This window comes from Zalophus californianus, chromosome 13, assembly GCF_009762305.2.
Source record: "Zalophus californianus isolate mZalCal1 chromosome 13, mZalCal1.pri.v2, whole genome shotgun sequence".
Taxonomy (NCBI): Eukaryota; Metazoa; Chordata; class Mammalia; order Carnivora; family Otariidae; genus Zalophus; species Zalophus californianus.
The window spans coordinates 87,686,943-87,704,715 of NC_045607.1; the positions used below are offsets into that span (position 1 = coordinate 87,686,943).

Below are 17,773 nucleotides of genomic sequence, written 5' to 3' on the forward strand. Positions count from 1 at the left end.
ATGATGTAGTTTTGTTTGTTTTCTTTTTCTCTTTAAGGGTAAAGATGACATTAAGTGACAGTTGCCATAAATTTTTATGTTGGTCAATTAAACTTAGAAAAATAACACAGAAAACAGGCACAGCTGAGTATATATGAACAGGCAACAGTCTAAATACACATATTTGGGATTACTTGAACAATACAAGGATCACGAAAATAATCACAGGTGTTTGCTGTGTATTTAGTCGATTATAAGTCAGATACAGCAAAAGTGCAATAATCTACACTAATTAACACACCAGAGTTCTCAAAAAGAACTTGGCAATTTTAACCCTATTATCAGATTTTCCTGTTACTTTATTGTCATTATGAAACACGGGATATTTTCTGACATGATATATTACACACAGTTACTATAAACTGACTAAACGATATTTTGTAACAAGTTTGAACACAAGGACTGAGTCTCATGTACCTACAATTAGATGTTTCTAAGATCTCTATTGGCTCTTTTATTTTTTTTTCCAACGACCCTCCCTGATACGTAACTTGTTCAGTAAATACCGAGTTAGAAAATTCAAGCTCATCTACCGTCATTTCTGTCCTCTATTCCTCTGCAAACAGGTGACAAGCAGAATGTCCTCTCTGAACACCTTTTACCCCCTCATCTGATTGGACATAAGTGCTCAGGATCTCTTCCTTTCACGAGTTCCTCAGGCACCTGTCAGAGTTCACTGATGCAAATTTGTGTTTGTCACTGATAGTTTTATTTTTTTTAAGATTTTATTTATTTACTTGAAAAAGAGCACAAGCAGAGGAAGGAGCAGAGAGAGAGGGAGAAGCAGACTCCCCTATGAGCAGGGAGCCCACTGACAATGTGGGACTCAATCCCAGGACCCTGGGATCATGATCTGAGCTGAAGGCAGATGCTTAACCAACTGAGCCATCCAGGTGCCCTCCAATGATCATTTTAAACTTAAAATCCAATTCGTTTCTTAAAGACTGTTCTCATATAATATGGTTCAATTATTCATTTGAGAAAGAATTGCAACTATTCTAGGTGCCACCCATACAAATATTAAACGCACATAGTACCGACACACTACCATGCCAATCACAGCAAGATGTTTCCTCGCTCAAAGCTCTAACACTGACCCCACAAGAACTTATTTTCCTCAGTTCTTTCTACATTCTATAACATCTTTCTTCTCACATCTCTGGCACAGCCATTCAAATATCTTCATCTTGTCCTTCAACATCTATTGAGTCGCTACCGTGAGCCTGGTGACATGCTAGAGGCTGATTAGGTGCTGCAGGACACAATGGTGAAGCAGTTACTTTGCACTCAGGCCTCATCTCATCTGCTCCCACAGACTGTCTGAACTTTCTCAGTGGCTTTATACCCTCTCCTGCAACCCAGTGATCTTTCACCTGTCTCACTCTCGTTTTCGCACACCCCACAACTAATTAGTAAACACGTCCTGCTGATCTGTCATTCAGGTCAGGTAATCCAGCCCAGCACTACCCTGAGATCCAGGGAAAAGGGGCCACTGCCCTGGGCCTTGCACTTTTACCTCTGGCTAGATACCTCCACATAAAATGAGAAATCTGCTCAGCCCAGAGCCATGCTCTCTGACTCCTCTGGACTCTACATCAGCAAATTCCCAGGACTTGAATTTCCTTGCAGAGCCCTGGACGATCATCCCCAGGGCAGATGGAGATGCAGGCATTCCCACCTCCAGGCCCAAAAGGTGGTCAAGAGATACCTTGCAAGGAGTAGGGCATGTGGACATGCTCTGGCAGAGCCTAGGAGATGGGGGAAAGGAGGCAGACTGCAGGGCAGGGACAAGGTGACAGAAGGCCAGTTCTCTCTTTGCCGCTATATTCTAGAACAGAACTCCTAAAAAATCTGAGAATTCTAAATGGTCATCCATCTCCTTATAAAGCTGTATTGGTCAAATTGGGAGGTTAAGAGCTTATTTTACTTAATGGTTAGCTGATCTGCAGCATTTAAGTACGTAGAAATATAATGAGTGAGCTTCCATTTGCATTCTTATGCCCATAAATGTTAGGAATGGGACAGGTTTCCACATCCTATTTCCACTGAAAGTTCCCCAGCTCCAATCTTCATTATAACCTATCAAATGATGATTATTATAACAGTAGTGCAGAAGTAGTAGTCGTAAAAGGATCATTAACAATATCTCTCACTGAAGATCCTAGCACAGTAAGGGCATCTAATCTATACCAAACTCTTTCACACCCTTTGTGTTACTTACAACCCCACCCCCACCCGCCCCAGCTAGTTATCTACATCTTATCCATGAACTGAAATTAAAAGGGTGGCAGAAGGATTCGAACCAAGGTCTTTCTGAATTAAAAGCCCAGGTTCTTCACCTTATACTTCCTTTCAGATGATTATGAGAAGTTTACCTGGCTTCAGACCCACTCCTGCTCATCTACACAGATCTGCCGGATTCATCTCCCTAAAGCACCATTGATCCACTTTAAAGATAAATACTGGTCGGTTATGCTCTGCCCAGTTAAGTTCCAAATTCTTAGCCTGATTTTGCTTTCCACTCCATCTGCTTCAGTATTTCCCAAGAAACGCTTCACACCACCATCATTCCTGCCTCTACCTCTAGCACACACGTGACTTCCAATCCACCTTCAAGATCCATTTCAGGTCTTCCCTCCTTCCTGAAGACTTCTCTAAAACTACTCCAGACCAGTTTCTGTGAATCCCCATTTTGTGAACCCCCAAAGTACTGATGGTCTCTACCAATCAATAAGTAACTAAACTGTGTGCTCAGCATGGCGGGGGAGCCACAAAGGAGAGGATATAGTGTTTGACTTCAAATCCCTTCATGAAATTGATCTTGTATGGCAGCACGGGAGAGACTGGTAAAGTGCCTCTAAAGACGGAGCACCTGGCTGAAAATCTGCTTTGATCCTCTATCAGCATGGGCTTTGGTGTTAGGTTTGCACAGTAAAGTAATTAGCAGCAGCTCCTTTATGATAAGCAGAATTTTTGGTCCTGGAACCCACTTAGACCTTAAATTTTTTGAGAACCCCGAAGAACTTTGGCTTCTGTATATTACGTCTAGTTGGGCACCGGTAAGTATTCGTCAGCTCTCTTTCCATCTCCTTAAAAAAGCCAGATTTGTAGTTTCTGCTCATTTCCATAGCGTAAATACACCCAACAGGGCTAGTCTCAAGCTAGCAATGTGACATCGGAATGTGGTGTTAGGAGGAGATGAGCAACACTGACTCGCTCGAACTGGTACTAACAAGCTTCCGTCTGTCACTAGGTATGTGTCCCCAGTCATCATATTAGAGAGTAAAATGGGGAAAGGTAATAACTACTTATTAATTTAAAAATTACAATAAAACCATTACATCTTAACATAAGCTTATTTTTATGAAGTATATCTAAATTTTCCAAAAGATTTAATGAGAAGAGTGGCGTTGTTTTACATTTTCACAAACTTCTTCGAATGTCTTGCATTAATAGAAGACAGTGGGCTTCTCCCATCGACTTCCGCACTCAATCTGCTGTTTTGTTTGAATATATTAAGAAAATGCAGTCTCACATAGACATTTAGGACCTCCTGGGGCTGGTGACCCTAGGTATGCTCCATTCACACTTTGAGCAGCATTCATGTACAGTCTCCAGTTTGCATAAAACACTTCGGTGTGAAAAGACTTTACTAATAGTGTGGGTTTATTTAGTTTTTCTCACCTAGCAATTACCTCAATATGAATAATTCTAACTTTAGACTGCACTGAAAAGCAAGTTTATGCTATTTCATATGCATGTGTATATATTTGTATATACATGTATATATATGTACACAAACCATAGCTCCTCAATTCAACAATTCAAAGTGGTAAGAATATCAAGGAAGAAAAAGATAACGTGAAAAAGTCCAACTGAAAACTTCTTCATTTGTAGGAGGAAAAAATTCTATGCAGAGAGAATATTTATGAAGCTAATGCATGAATCTTCACTGAGCTGGACATAATATTCAATTAAACATAAAAGGTACAATTATGTTCTACATTTTTACAAGTGGACAATTGTACCTTATATACAAGATGATAAGTCAGAGTTACATATTCACTGATGTCAAACAATGGCTTCTATCAGGAGAGAATCCTATTTCATTTGATTCTGAAATTTAAAACTTCCCAACTTAATGTTTTTGGCAATATTTAATTCTTCAAAACTGGTATCATTTAACAGCTTAACAACATAAGCACATAAATCATACTCGGGGGGGGGGGAATTCATTGATTTAAAATTAGCGGAACTACTAGTAACAGCTAGTGGTTTTATCTGAAAGACTGTATCTGCATGACATTAAGTGCTATTTTTCCCTGGCTCTAAGTATCACTGTAGCCTGGTATTCTCCCTCTTAAAATATCAAGGCAACATTAGGCATTAAGCTTAGCTGAAATTACCTTCTTCAAAGAATTGAAATAGGATAGCCATTGCCTAAACCGGTTTAGTTCCACTAGCTACTTCAAACCATTTTATTTCAAACCACTTCTATTCTTTTGAAAATATTATCTTCATTAAATTAAGTGCCTTACGGTCTCTTTAGCAACAACAGAATACATTAAAATGTAAACCCTATTTCATCAATCAATGGTGAGCATGTTGAACATTTTTTAGGGGTAGACCACAAAGTAGCAAAGGTAATCAGGTTTTTATGTGACTCTACTGTTGCCTTATGTCTTAGCAGAAGCTACGGATAACTCATTTTCAGTTCTCCTGTATCAACAATGTAGTGTTAACACAAGACTGGGCACTCTACTCACTTCTGCTCTTACAGTTCTTTTACATGGAAGAAGAATTTGAAGAGAGGCTAAATGTTTAAATGATGTAAGGCTTACTGTACACCCTCACTAAAATAAATAAATTTGCTCTAGTCTTTAAGTTCTACCCTTTGTGCAGGGAGTAAGTTCTTTCAACTGTCAGGGTGCACTGTTCCTATCATTTATTGCAAATTTGCTCTAGTCTTTAAGTTCTACCCTTTGTGCAGGAAGTAAGTTCTTTCAACTGTCAGGGTGCACTGTTCCTATCATTTATTGCTCTTCAATCTTTAAAGATCCCGCCCCAAGATTCGATTCTGTGAAGAGGGGTCACTGCATAAAAGCTTAAAACATTCCTACCCACTGATCAATGCTGACAATGACTCCACAAAATATATCGTGCATAATATCTCTTTGAAAACAATTTTGTTTCTAATTATATCCAGTTCCATGTTACTATTTTCAGCAGCCACCTTCTTCTGCAAAACCTTCCTCACACACTACCACAAAGAGTGAGCTAAGCTAATGACAATACCAGCTACCACAGTCTGAGTGCTAATTCTAGACTGTCATGCCAACTTCCCTAGATATGCTTATCTCGTTTTAGCTTTCACTTTTTCATTATAACCCAATTGAGCAGATACTATCCCCATATTTACATAAAAAAATCAGATATCAAAGTAGTTAAGGAATAAGTTCAAGGATAATTAGCTATCAAATGACAAAACTGGAACTGGAACTCAGGTCTCTTCTACTCAAAAGACCAGGACGCACACCTTTTCCTGACAGTGTTGCAAGCTGACAGTCCACATGCAACATGCTGCAGGTATTTATATTTTTTAAGGTAAAGACCTAAGTAGTCGTGGATATTTGTGTACGCGGACTAAGCAGATGATTGTCTCACATGGTATAGTTTGGGTCTCTGTGGAAATTTTATAGTTCCACGCAAAGTACTTTCAAAGTTCCATCAGTACTTTCCATGCAAGTACTACAACAGCCTTCTACTAATATTGTGACAGTCCTGACAAACATCTATATTCAAGATTAGCTGAGGGAGGTAATCTCACAAATCTGCTTCATACCGAACCTATGTTGTGTGTTTAAGAGTGAGCTGTGATCTCACACTCACAGACTGAACCACAGTGCATGTCCAGGCTTCACAGGGTAGAAGACAGGGACAAAGTCATGAATGGCTAGAATGTGTAGCAGGTCAGGCTACTTAACTGCTCAAATGTAATTCAGAATCACTGATAGGATGGTTCCACAAAGTGCTACACAGTCGCTCTGCAAAATACAGATGGAACAAAGTCAAGCAGCAGTACAATTCCAGAAATATGACTGAAGGTAACAACCACCACAAACACAATTTTTTTTCTAGAAAAGCAAGCAATTCAATCTTGTGAAAGGGATGCCTAAATTCAAGTGCTCTATTGGTTTATTAAGGGATAAAATATTAAAAATATTTCGGAAAGTAATGATCTAGTTGCTAAAACTTCCAAAAAGTTTGAGTTCTGCCTGGTAAAGGTAGTATCTGCATTGGATCAGAATAACAATTCATCGGTTAGCAGAAACGAGCCACTCTGGGGATGCCAAGCTGATCTCTGGATCTCTGATGCTTCATAGTAAGATCCTCTAGTAGGCCGCTAGTATAATATTAGGTGGAGGTATTAAAGTATCTTAATGGGGAAATGCCCCCCTGGTAAACTATTATCACAGAAATGCAAAAGAGCACACCACTCAATCAGTGATAAACATCTCTACCTAAAGCAGATTTATTGTTAAAAAAAAAAACAAAACAGTTTGTATACCATTTACTTGTTCTATGCCATGTGCTTGCTTAAGAGGTTGATTCTACCTTTTGCTGAAGCTGTGTATTTTCTAATGTTTAGGGCGGCTGTCAAGTAATCAGAGTAAGCGGTGCCATTTTAATAAGGAAGTCTTTTAATGAAATATAATAGGTCACAAATACCTAATTTCTGCTCTTTACTGTAATTGCCAGTCTTTACTATAACTGCCACTTTAACAATCTTTTCCAAATGCTGACACAAAAGATGAACAAATCAAGGGTATTAGCATGTGTGTGTATTTACAGCTCATTGCTGTCAAAGGCTGTAGCTCCACTCCCAACGCCAGCAGCTACATGAGGATCCATTCCTTTTGATGGAGGCATCCTGTTTCAGGTTATGAATGCATCTGAATTAATCTCTTTTTCATGGCTACATAAGCAAACACACAGTAAAGAATACCCGGGAGAATTGTTGACAAAGTTATGGCACAATATGACACCTTCAGGAATATCACAGACACATTTACTGTCACTGTGGAGGATTGTACATTTTACTACTTTATTCTTCTTCAATAAATCCTCTGCTCCATCAGTTATTAGCTCCCAATTTCAAAAACATTGTTTACATATAGTTCAAATAGTGTTTTTTAAAATAAATTGTAAATTATCACGAGTATCAGTTTTATATGCACATGCATGTAAGCTGCAAACATAAAACTCCAAGGAGTTGCTGCAAAATTAAAGGAGCAGATCAAAGAGAAAACACAAACATGGTTTTTTATTTTTAAGAAGCACATTCATTGTAACTATTTTACCAGAGCTCAATTTTAAGTTTATGATTAAAAAGTCTCTAAAAAAAGAATTCCCTGAAAACTTCTTTACATGATAATCCTTTTACCTTTTTTTTTTGATCATACTATTTTTTGTAACCAGTATCGTTTTCAATTTGGTACTATTATTGCTATTTTAATATCAGAAGTCCTCTGCACAAACAGTAGTAGTTTTATATGAAGTTTGCCCATTTTTGAAAGGGTAAGCTTCCCCAAATCAAACTAGCTAACTGTGAAAAGAAAACCATGACAACTGTTTGTACCTCTTGCTTTATTATTACATCCGGCCTGGTCACTCTTAGAAATTCAATCTATTATGGTTGCTAGGAGTCTGTTGCTGAGCAACATAGAAGGGTATTCTGTGCTTTCAGGCTAAGGAGTGCTAATAAACCTGTAGGCTTCCCTCTAGGAGTCTGACCAGTGTGCTTAAAGGGCTTAATACTTTTCAAGAGTGATTGGCCCACAATTCAAGACACATCCTATTAAAAACAAGTCACACTGAGAGATTTCCAACAAAGGAACAAAATGCTAAACATACACAAATATTCAAAATGTATCCTCAGAATCCCCAACTAATTTGGTAAAACAAACAAAGAACAGATTATGATCTACATTTCAATTATACCACCTACCATCCCCAAGTTTTTATTTCCATATATCCCCTAAAAGGTTATAATGGATATAAATGAATGGAGAAAGTTTCATGGGAGGAAAAAAAAAAAAAAAAAGCAGTACTAAGTACCTTCAACTTTGATTAAAATATATGTGTGTGTGTGTGTGTGTGTGTGTGTATCGGACTATATAAACCCTAGTAATAGAAAAATAAATTAAAACTAGCAATCCAGAAGTACTGAAGTCAGCAAAACTAAATAGCATTCTCCCCACATCCCCGGGCCACACACACACACACACACACACACACACACACACACACACACACACACACACAAAACAAAAACAACAGCAGAAAAAACCATCGAGAAACTGAAGAAATTCCAAATTTCATTTTATTATAAAAACAGATAATTTTTTTGTTTTTCTTTTCACCCCCTTTGGTCAGTAATGATTTTAATTCCAAATCTATTCTATCCTATCATATGCATATTCTAGAACTTTAAAGATTAACAAGAAGTTATTCACAGAAATTCACTACAATTAGATGGCATTACTTGAATGTAAATGAGAAGAAAAAAGATAGCAGAGTCTATCAATAAAATACCGCTACCAAATTATGTGAAAAAGAGTTGAAAAGTGGGCAGAGGATAAGAGAGGGCTAATCTCTACTTCAAAATAAAATACTGTGCAGACATTTATTTACTTATATTAGATATTAGATAGGCCTTCTCCATAAAACGTTTGAAGACAAAAATAGATGAAGCTGGTTTACCATAAAATACCTAAGACCATAAAGATAAATAAGAATAACATGTGATTTTACAATAATTACCTTAACTATGAAAATTTATCCAGAACTGTCTAAGGATATTTTGGCTATATTAACACTGCCTGCAACTTTTGCCAAGTTAAAAATAATTTTTTTAAAAAAGCCAGGCAACATCTTCTCTGTGTCCGTCACAATATTTAGCCCCTCTATCTAACTACTCTGAACTGGGAGCACTTTTTAAAATAATTTGTCAACTGCACTACCAGATTCTTTTTTAAAGAGCCACCTGTCCTTCAATAGTTGTTTCTGTTTCTTCTTGTCACACACCATAGGGAAGCAGAGTAAAGGAATTTAACTATTTTTTCTAAAGTACCAAGAAACAACAAACAGAGGAATGCAGAACAACTATCCAAAAAAGAAAGAAAAGAATTCCAACAATAAAGGAGAGCGGATGCAGGCCAAGAGGTGGAAAGGCAGCATCTGACGGAGGAACAGACTGAAGCAGGAAGAGAAAGGGTTGGCTAACAAGGTTGAGCACTGAAACAGCCTCTAAGTAAAGCCAAGCAGAGCAGAACAGAGCAAATGGGAGGAAAGGGACAGAAAGGAGCATAGAGACAAGAATGTGTGAGAAAGAGATAACTGAAGGAAAATTTGCATAAAGAAACAGGGACTCATTTCACACACGTGGAAAAAAAGAAAAACCAAACATGAGAATTTTATATCCAGTAACGTGTTTTTCCTGGATCCATCCTTGTTTCATAAGAAGGTGCGCATGCAACAACTCAGAAAACGTTCTTAAATGCAGTGATATCGGTAACATTTATGATGTAAAAACCAAGTGATCAGTTAACTTGAAGACTCAGTTTTACAATGAAATCGTTTGAATACTTTCCAATTCTCATTTAGGATAAGAACAATTTAACTTAATTCTAAAGCTGCAGGACCTAACATATGAAAACCTTACTAAAAGTAATAAAAATGGATTTTCCCAAACAAGAACAAAACATGAAAACACACACACCACACGTACAAACACACACACAGCAGTTAATGAAGTTATTACAGCCGCATCCTACTTAGGAGTTATATCAGTCACAGGGTCTGTGTTGGGCAAATGTGCGCATTTTTAAAGCAGCGGTTTACTACTTGGTCAGCTGCTGGTCAAAAGTACTTAAATCATCCTGGAATAATCTGCTCTGAAAGAATCAAAGTTCTAAACTGGCTACCTTAATACTCGGGATCCTGTCAGGCACTATTAACTAAAAGGCAGTGGGGCAAAATAAAGAATAAAAAATTATAAATAAATAAATAAATAAATAAAAATTTTAAAAATGAGAATGGATGTCCCATCGGGGAAGCGTTATTGGAAAGAGCCTTCTGGTATTTATTGGTCTTTAAAATCACAAAGCTGCAATAATTAGAAAGTGTGGCATACTTAAAAGAAACCATAGGCGTATGTAACTATAGAGAACAACGTATCCATCCATAGAATTAAGCCTCTTTTTTGCACATACCAGTTTTCTACTATTTGTAACACCCTATCATATTTGATTCATTTCCCCATACCCACCACCTTCCTAAAAAAAAAAAAATTAAAAAATCAAAGATCCTCCACAAATGTTGAATATTTATTGAATTCTGAATTTTAAATTTCATAAACTTTTTGTCAAGAATTGTAGGTTCTTTGATAAATCACATAATTAGGGTAGATAACCAATGAACTACAGGTTATTCTTTTCAGTCCCATATCTTACCAATTATAAAAAGAAATCATGACAGCCATAAATATAGCATTATTGCTCCTTCCTGCTGACAGAATATTTCCCAAAATGCATTTTTTCATAATATTTCTGTAATTTCTTTAGTCAAGGTCAAAAGGAAGTTTTTAAATATTAAAATGTCTAAAAGGAATGTGACATAGACACCTGATTAGAAGAGCAATGTCAGTTAAAAACGTATTTTAAAACTTCTTAAAAACCACTTTCACTTTTTACCTACTACTACGCACTTTTATACATTTAAAAAATTGAAAAGAGATATTGGACCAACTGAAACAAAGGCACAGTACTGGATCGAGTGATTTCTGAAATGCATAACTGAGGATACTGAAAACAAGATATCTTGAGGTATATTCCATAAATCCGAAGGACAGTTTCAGCTGTATCACATTATAAATGCCAAAGACTTCAAAGACACATGTTTCACAGTTTGGGGGTGGGGTGAAGTAAATACACAGAAAATCTTTAGAAAACCTAAAATGAAACTAAACCATCTTACTAAAGAGATAAATGTTACTCTCTCACAGAGCCCTAGCAAATTGTCTTCATGGGGTCTATGCTAAACTTGGAAGATTTAGATTTAATTCCAACCCAAAATCTGAGAACAGAAACATAAAAGGTCACAATTCAGAATTTTAAATGATACTTGTCTGGAAAGTAACCTTTCTTCCTTTCATCCATCCCTCCGTCCACGGGGCAGGATGACAGGATGTGGCAAAGCAGGGCAGGGGACTGACAATCGGAGCGCGAAGCCTCAGTCTCCTTCCGCTCTGCATCTCTCTCCACAGGTAAAAAGTGAGGGAAATACTAACAGGGTAACTGGGGAGTAATGAGGTATAGCTAAGGCAAGATTAACCACGAGTCATTAACTATCAAAGCAGAGTGATGGATACATGCGAATTCATTTTGTGATTTCATCAAACTGTTCTATGTTTGCCTATTGACATTTTTCCTTAATAAAAAAGTGGGGAGTATAGATAATAGACTTGCTCTTCAAAATCTTTTATAGCTCACACATTTTTTCATAGACATGGTGGCAGTACAGACAAGGGGTAATACTAAATTTAGCTTCTTTAATTTTTTATGTATTTGTGTTTTTAATGGTAGAAATACCAGGCGCACAAGTTGAACTCTGGTCTATGGGTTGCTAAAATGTGGGCACATCTGGCTCACTTCAGACCCAAATGCCTGGGTATATCTGCAAGTATAATCTTCTAACCAGCCTTTAAGGACAGAAACTAGGATTCAAATAAATATTATATCTATAATTATGTAAGTTCAAACAGAGAAAAGTAGTTTTTGTTTGTTTAAGGTTCCACAGCAATTTCTACTTCCTTAACTAAGTATGTTAAAAAAACACCCCTATATTACATTATTTTATATATTTTGTACCATTTTTGAAGTATTCCAATACAGTATAATCGCCTCAAATACTGTCAAACTCTACATTTCATAATGGATGACAGGCACATAATGCTGAATATGTGACACTGAACTGAAATGGAAAATATGATTTTGACATTAGTACACTGAAAATCTCATTCTAAAAATATCAGCATGACAATCTATTTGTCAAAATAACAGAATTCTAGACAACTTGCTTCCATTAGTAACTTTTATTTATCTAAATAACCTCTCATTTATGTCTTTTTGCATATACAAAATTTTACAAATAAGTTCAATTCATAAATCCATGATTAAAGATGACTAGATAATGATAGATGGCTATGCCATACAAACAGTGACATGTGAGCTTCACGTGCTCGGAGACACGGAAGAGCGTCTGAGCACAGAAGCCTCATATGCAGCTTCTTTCTCCGGTCTCAATGAGCCACCTGGGCAAACTGGGGGCATAACCAACAAAACTAGCCACCTAGCTAATTCTAATTTCTAGTTGCCTATTAATTGCGATTTTTCTACTTTTAATAGTTCACATATCAATTCTTTCCAATTCTTTAGGAACAAATTTGGTGAAAGTTACAGGTGTTTCAGAAGACTCCAACTTGGAAGCAGGTTAACATCCCCTACCCCTCAAGTAAAAAACTTAAACCAAACTAAATGTAGTTTTTGAAAGTCTCTTAATCTGCTTGTTTCCTTCTAGAAAGCCACAGTTTTAGTCAATATATCTCAAAAGAATGCAGAAGTGAAAAGGCTATGTGTTCAGGGAAAGGCATATAAAAATGATAAAAGGCAAAAAAAGAAACACAGAAGGAAAAGTCCTATACAAAGACAGATATAAGCAATTAGGACTCTTTAGTACAGAAGGAAGGCAAGCATCAAGGCGTCAATATTATAAATGTATAAAAGCCATATCTGAAGAAATACACAAAATCTCCTTGTCAGATTCTGTTCTCTGTAAGGTCTTCCCAAGCTTCCTATTTGAAATTGCAACACCCTCATCAACTACCCTACTACCTCTCTTTCTTTCCTTCTTTTTCTCCATAGCATTTACAACCACCTACTACGATACTCATTTATGTCCCCTCTCCCGCATCACCAGTAATGTGAATACAAGCCCCTTAAGAGCAGAGACCTGATCCGTTTTGTTCACCACTATACCCTCCACAGCTGTTCACTGCTTGGCCCACACTGTATCTGCGAATATTTGCTCATTAAATAAATGGATGAATACAAAAAGTGAAAATGAGCTTGTATCCCTAAACTGATTCTAGAAATTGAAGGGAACCCCTTGAGTCTGAAGAGAGGGTGATATGACTTCACAACTGGTAGTAAGTTCACCAAACTCATCAACTTGAGATAGTAGTGAATTAAAATACACAGATTAAAAAGGGACTGGATAGATCTATCAATGACAGTTCATATTTAAAAACAAAGATTTTCCAGGGGAAAGTCTCTGTAGTAGACACTAACGCAAAGAACCCTACCTTACAATAATGCAACCCTTAGTGGAATATCACAAATGGAACCACAGATTGAACTACTGTAATAATTCCATTCTGACACCACCAGCTGCCTTGGGGTGAGCTTGGAACTCAAATCCTGATTCTGCACTTTTGACATTCCAACAGAAACAGTGAAGTTAGGCAGCAAAAGGTGAAACTGAAGAGGTTTGGGGTATTCCAAGTAGTCCCCCAAAAAACAAAGTTCTCATAATGCCCCTCACCATGTTTCTCCCATAATAAGCAGTATCAGGAATTCCTGTACCCTAAGCTGTAATCATCAAGACAGTATGGTACTGGCACAAAAACAGACACATAGATCAATGGAACAGAATAGAGAGCCCAGAAATGGACCCTCAACTCTATGGTCAACTGATCTTCAACAAAGCAGGAAAGAATGTCCAATGGAAAAAAGACAGTCTCTTCAACAAATGGTGTTGGGAAAATTGGGCAGCCACATGCAGAAGAATGAAATTGGATCGTTTCCTTATACCACCCACAAAAACAGACTCAAAATGGTTGAAAGACCTAAATGTGAGACAGGAGTCCATCAAAATCCTAAAGGAGAACACAGGCACCAACCTCTTCGACCTCAGCCGCAGTAACTTCTTCCTAGAAACATCGCCAAAGGCAAGGGAAGCAAGGGCAAAAATGAACTATTGGGACTTCATCAAGATAAAAAGCTTTTGCATAGCAAAAGAAAGTCAACAAAACCAAAAGACAACCAACAGAATGGGAGAAGATATTTGCAAATGCCTTATCAGATAAAGGACTAGTATCCAAAATCTATAAAGAACTTATTAAACTCAACACCCAAAGAACAAATGATCCAATCAAGAAATGGGCAGAAGACATGAACAGACATTTTTCCAAAGAAGACATCCAAATGGCCAACAGACACATGAAAAAGTGCTCAGCATCGCTCGGCATCAGGGAAATCCAAATCAAAACCTCAATGAGATATCACCTCACACCAGTCAGAATGGCTAAAATTAACAAGTCAGGAAACGACAGATGTTGGCGGGGATGCGGAGAAAGGGGAACCCTCCTACACTGTTGGTGGGAATGCAAGCTGGTGCAACCACTCTGGAAAACAGTATGGAGGTTCCTCAAACAGTTGAAAATAGAGCTATCCTACGATCCAGCAATTGCACTACTGGGTATTTACCCCAAAGATACAAATGTAGGGATCCGAAGGGGTACGTGCACCCCCATGTTTATAGCAGCAATGTCCACAATAGCCAAACTGTGGAAAGAGCCAAGATGTCCATAGACAGATGAATGGACAAAGAAGATGTGGTATAGATATACAATGGAATATCATGCAGCCATCAAAAGGAATGAGATCTTGCCATTTGCAATGACGTGAATGGAACTGGAGGGTACTATGCTGAGTGATATAAGTCAATCAGAGAAAGACATGTGTCATATGATCTCACTGATATGAGGAATTCTTACTCTTAGGAAACAAACTGAGGGTTGCTGGAGTGGTGGGGGGTGGGAGGGATGAGGTGGCTGGGTGACAGACATTGGGGAGGGTATGTGCTATGGTGAGTGCTGTGAAGTGTGTAAGACTGTTGAATCACAGACCCGTACCTCTGAAACAAATAATACATTATATGTTAAAAAAAAAAAAAGAAGATAGCAGGAGGGCAAGAATGAAGGGGGGGAATCAGAGGGGGAGATGAACCATGAGAGACGATGGACTCTGAAAAACAAACTGAGGGTTCTAGAGGGGAGGAGTGTAGGGGGATGGGTTAGCCTGGTGATGGGTATCAAAGAGGGCACATTCTGCGTGGAGCACTGGGTGTTATGCACAAACAATGAATCATGGAACAGTACATCAAGAACTAATGATGTAATGTATGGTGATTAACATAACATAATAAATAAAAGTGAAAAAAAAAAAAAAAAAGGAATTCCTGTACCCTGCCACAACCAGAAAAAAGGAAGAAGGTACTGGATCCTAAAAGCCACTCACCAACTTCTGAAACTAGGAAATTAGTTTTAACAGACACTAAGGAAATCCCAGGCAAATCTAAAATTTCACACACACATGTACAAGTATGAAATTCATATATACCTACAGAGTTAGTTAACAAAATGTCATCTGAAAAGGTAAAAGAAAAAGAGACTTAAGGTCAGCCAAAATCTACTATAAGATGATGCTGTATTTGAAGAAATATCCAAAATTCATGAATTTATGCCATTAGGTCCATTTCTAAAAAAAATAGGAAACAAATCCATTTGGAGGAAAAAAAAAGCATTGCTCTGGTCATATATAAAATCAGGGCTACACAAAATCATTAAATGGTTAATGCTGTTTTCTATAATTTGATCAGAAATGAAGATAATCTTTTAATAATTACTCACTGATTACTTCTACTAGGAAAGGACATTGGGCTTTGTGCTGAGTTAAACTATCATGTAGTCCTCTGCCTTCAGGAAGCTCAAAAACAATTTGAAAAGATCAAGTATTTATAAACAACAATATAAATCACAATTCCCAATCAGTAGCAGGGTAAGACATTCATTAGAAGTGAACTGTTCAAGTTAGGAACCACTCTAATTTAGGAAAGATGAATTTAACTCGGGTGGGAAACATATTCTAAGCAGAATAAAGGAGGAGAACGAAGTTATAAATGACCAGGCAGAACTGTACTGAGCCCTGATGTGTCAGACACAGTGTGGTTTGCCGATGTCCTCTGATGGAATCTTTAAAACAATCTTTTGAAGGTAGATCTTATTAGGCCTAAACTTCATAGAGTTTGAGTAATCTGCCTAAGGTGAAATTACTAATCAGTAGCAGAGCTGAAATTCAAACCCAGGGCTGTGCATTCTGAGTTGATGCTCTTAACCAATTCCGCAACACCCACACACCAGCCCAGGCCAGGAAAGAGAAGCTAGAGAGCAGAGTGGTGAGTGTGAGTTTGAAAATGTACACGAGACTATAGGCTTCCTAACAGCACTCTCATGGTTTTAAGGCACTCGGTGAATATTTCTTAAATGATTCTGCGGAGTAGGCAATGTGGAATCCGAAAATACACTGACACGAAGAAACAAAACTCCGGGCTACCTGAAAACATCCCAAGTACCTTCGTTTTAAAGGATTCCATTAATCCATATTTAGAGACACTTTCAGTAAAATTTTATCCAGATTATAAATTCATAAAATATTAAGAATATATTCCATGTTTTAGATTCTTCCCCTTTATATCCAACAAACAGCAGCCTCGTATTTAGGTACTACAGTTACTGAATCTCTGTATTCAAATCTCAGTTTAAGACTTCCAAGAATCTAGCACTCTCTTTTCATCTGAATTATACTCTTAATATTTGTATTTTTCCTTCCAACCAATAGGTACATTGGCAGATCAGGAATACAGTTCACTCTAAAGTAAATGATTTAGATCTCGACACCCCCCAAAAAAAACCTTTTCTTCATTTAATAGAAAGCAAATTCAAATTAATGCATTGTATTCTGAGTCTCTCAATTCAGATGAAACTGCAGCATTAAATTAAAAAAAAAAGAAACCATAAAGACTAAGAATGAGGAACTTCTAGGCAAAAATGCAAGAGCTAACTAATATTTCATCATACCTTTGTTTATCATATGTCTTTTTATTGAAGGTGAAGATAAATCCAAAGGGAACAGTTTTACAAGAAAGGTTTGTCCATGGGGACTTACCTTGTTAAGAGCAAATGACAAATGGTTTTCCCCTATAGGAAACCAACTCCTGTTTTATATAAATGTATCCTTTCAGATTTGGTACCACAAATGATGCTGGTAAGAGCATCAGGTTGCTGCTAGAAAGTTCAGTTATTTGTCATTTTCTTGTCTCTCTTGGACGGATGGTTTCAAATAATCAACAGGGCTAGCGCTCAGATTGTGCATCTTTATCACAAAATAGGATAACAAAACAAAGTTCAAGTGTGACCTCACAGATTTACTTACATAACACACACACACACACACACACACACACACACACACACACACGATAAAATAAGACAAAATCTTGGTAATTACTTCTTCCTGCCAGTCCCCTACTATTAATCAGTAAACAACATATCCTTCCAAAAATTCAGATTAAGGAAATAAGAAGTCATACAATAGCATGACTGCTGTTCTGCTTCTGGTTGCTGTGGAAGAAAGGGCAGTCCCTGCACGTTCTCATTCTGTTGGTTCTCTTACTGAGCACCGCGACACCTTTAAAGCCCAGTCGGGCAAGTCTCAGCTTGTACCACCGACATCAGCTGCCAACATTTTACTTCTGTTCTGTGTGAGTGACCTAC

General features: G+C 37.5%; 1 protein-coding gene across 6 annotated transcripts in view; it reads right to left on the minus strand.

The window, feature by feature from the left end:
- The window catches only part of RFX3 (regulatory factor X3), a 274,696-nt gene that overhangs the window by 241,786 nt on the left and 15,137 nt on the right, over nucleotides 1–17,773 (minus strand). The gene's annotated exons all lie outside the window — the stretch shown is intronic.